We start from the raw sequence: 3354 nt of genomic DNA on the forward strand, positions 1-3354 counted from the left end.
CTGTTGATGAGCCAGCCTGGAGCCAGTCCCAAGCCCTGCCAGTGCTGATGGCCGATGGGCCTCAGCTGCCGCCCTCCGTGACGTGTTGCCCGCAGCTGACTTCAACTGCCCTGAGGACAAGCAAATGGCTCGGGGTGCTCTTGTGTTCAGGGGGGAGGGTTCTGCTGAACGCGTTAGTTTTCAGAGTGCTCCCCACCGCAGAGAAGCAGAGGTCGCCCTTCACTGAGAGGGTCCTGGCTCCTGTGGGGGACCAGCCCATGCACCAGCGTCTAAGGGTCCCTGAGTAGGGGGTTGGTGTCAGCAAAATATCTACAAGAAAGAACACAGACAACATGAATGGTGGAAGAGACCACACTTTACTGTGAAACTTGGTGTCTTGTATACCATAGGTGATGACATCTTTCTTTTAATGATTACATTGTTTGTAACCTTTTAAGAATCACATGTTTCAGAATACATCATTGTTTTCATGGAAGAGAGAACATAAAATTAAAGACAGGAATGAAGTACAATACAGAAGATCAAAAAACATAACTTATCACTAAAAATACATCAGCGGGGGTCTTATTTTGCACATATAGTGTAATATTAACCGAAGCTTATGACAAGGCTATTTTTCTTTAAAGGTTTAAACAATAGTCTATGAGTAAGGTGCCTCCAACTAGGGAGGAAGTTTCAATCAGAAAATCTGCCCAATTACTGAAACCACAATCACCAAGAGGTATGAATAATAGGAGAACTAACCCCAGTCTCTTATCCACTTAGGTCAAGCAGTCAAGTGCACACATTTTCAAGCAGGGGAAGCAGGGTCCCAAAGGCCACACAGCACTGCACCCCAGTCTCCCAGGACCTATGCTCTTTTGTCCTGATCCTCATATGGGGGGAGGGCCAACCGTTATCCAGGGTAGCGCCTTCCTAGACAAGGCTAGGGACATTGTGATTACATACGCTCCCCCCAGAGGCTTTGCCGTCACAGTGGAATCACATCCGCAGGCTTTTTGTCTGGATGGGCCCCAACAGGCTCCGATCCGTCCCCTGGTGCAGTCTGCACCCCGTGCTCCCTTACCGAGGGCAGGGAGGCCCTAACAAAGCGATCCTTCCTAGAATGAAGTACTTACCTGAAAGACAAAACACTGCCACTGTCCTAGGCAGCAGGATCTGTTTGTAATTTCCCAAAACACAGTTTTCCAGCTACCAATGTGTCTGCTCACCTGTTAAATATTATATAACCATAAGCTGTTAAAATTTGAAACAAAAAGAGGTGAAATGACTTAAGATGCATTTAATACCTATAACAGAAATATGATTCAAGTAACCTGTATCTTAGAATTTGAATAACTGTGCCTTTTTCAAACCTCTAAAATTAAATGACAGTTATTTACATTCTCAACAAACATTAAAAAAGTCAAATCTGTTGACAGTTTGTGACTATGCAGTAAACAATGTAAACAAAATCTGTTTCTATTTGCTTAGTCTACATTGTTTTTAAGCATATCTAGAATAAAATCTTAGTCAAACATTTTCAGCCTCCCAAAATTCTAATTCTTAATTTCCTTCTTTGAAAGCAGAAGTTTTATTTACAAATAACCTGGCCATTGACTTAGTAGGGTTTCTGCTTGTAATAATCTTTTAGGTCATTTCAAATATGATACAATCGAGTTATAAAATTCTTCACGCTAAGTGCTGAAGTACAACTATTAAATCACAAAAATTTGAAATAGCCCTTATCCTAAGTGATTATATACAGAACATTTTAAAATCAACTACTATATCCACACAATCCACACAATGATACAGGAGTATGCAATCAATAAGAGGATGCTATATAGTTTTCACTATTAAAACAATAAAAACAATAAATCACAAAATAAAAATACTAGTAGGCTACAAAGCACATGAATAGTAACCTAGTGGTGCTAAATGTATGCAGTCATAGAAAAAAATACCCTGAAAAGATATACATTAATCTTTTTTACATTAAATATTTTATTGGTTATTACTTGGTAATTTCTTCCCTCAAAGTTTCAATTTTCTAGTTTAAACATGTATACTTAGATCTTAATAAAAAAATAGCTCTTTTGAGTTGAAGTTAAATGTAAAATTTAAGAAACATAAAATCAAAGTGGAGAATCAGAATCACTTTCAGGTGTTCAATGTAAATGATATGTCTAAAATCCTGTTTTAAGTTACAGATTGTTCAATGCTTAATTGAGTCTCTCATTCCCAGAGAGTATTAATTTGTCTAAAGGATATTTAACCACTTTATCCTCCCCATATTTTATATTTTATTCTTGAATCCGACAAATTATGCCTCCTGGCACCTCAACCTAAAGCTAGCACCAGTTTTATTACCTTTCTTGGTAAATAAAATAGGATGCTTTTGTTTCTGTGAATAAAACGTAAGTTCCATGAGATCTAGACTTGGCTTTGTTCACACCAACACCTCACCGTCATGCCTGGTTTACAGCAGGCAGCTAGCAAAACAGTTGATAACATCTGTCAAAACTTTTTCACTTCCATTTGCTTACTTCAGTCCCCCAAACGTTTCCTGTTGATGTTCAGCACTGAGCTATTGCTTTCTTATCTTACCCGTACTATGAATCCTGTTGCTGATTTCAATGACAAATCATGTTCCTGATTTGGATGCGCGAACCACAAAGAACCTTGTGCTATTCACTTGTGTGTTGACTTGATTCTTGGCTTCATTGTACTTGATATCTTCAGGTCTTTATACTCAATATATTTACCTTTTTTATGCCATTGTCTCTTTATTGACGAAGATGCTTCAAATGCTTTTGAAAATGATTTCAGGAGTAGATTCCTTAATGCCCCTCACCCATTCAGCCCATCCCCCCCTCCCACAACCCTTGGAACAACCCTCTGTTTGTTCTCTATATTTAAGAGTCTCTTATGTTTTGTCCCCCTCCCTGCTTTGATATTACTTTTGCTTCCCTTCTGTTATGTTCATCTGTTTTGTATATTAACGTTGTCATATGAGTGAAGTCATATGTTTGTCTTTGATTACTGACTAATTTTGCTTAGCATAATACCCTCTAGTTCCATCCACATATTTGCAAATCGTAAGATTTCATTCTTTTTTATTGTTGAGTAATACTCCATTGTATATCTATACCTACTGGAATGTAAATTTAAAAAATAAATTAAAAAATAAAATAAAATAAATGAAAATGAAAATGAGAAATTGGAGAAGGAAGAGTGGCAGCACACAAAGTAGAGAGTGGCTTTGATATGCGTTGGTTATAATTAGAGTGACTGTATAAATTATTGCTCAATCCATGACATTTTTGAGAATGAAATGGAGAGTGCATATTAATTACATGAGAACAAGACTGC

General features: G+C 37.8%; 1 long non-coding RNA gene across 1 annotated transcript in view; it reads right to left on the bottom strand.

Moving 5' to 3' along the window:
- Positions 1-286: 286 nt before the first annotated feature.
- Positions 287-3354, bottom strand: part of LOC115306825 — a 9932-nt gene continuing 6864 nt past the window's right edge. The window contains exons 3-4 of the long non-coding RNA XR_003915448.1: positions 1119-1211; positions 287-309 (exon numbers count right to left, since the gene is read on the bottom strand). This is a non-coding gene — a long non-coding RNA (uncharacterized LOC115306825). The remainder of the gene's footprint in view (positions 310-1118; positions 1212-3354) is intronic.

Source organism: Suricata suricatta, chromosome 2 (assembly GCF_006229205.1).
Source record: "Suricata suricatta isolate VVHF042 chromosome 2, meerkat_22Aug2017_6uvM2_HiC, whole genome shotgun sequence".
NCBI classification, from domain to species: domain Eukaryota; kingdom Metazoa; phylum Chordata; class Mammalia; order Carnivora; family Herpestidae; genus Suricata; species Suricata suricatta.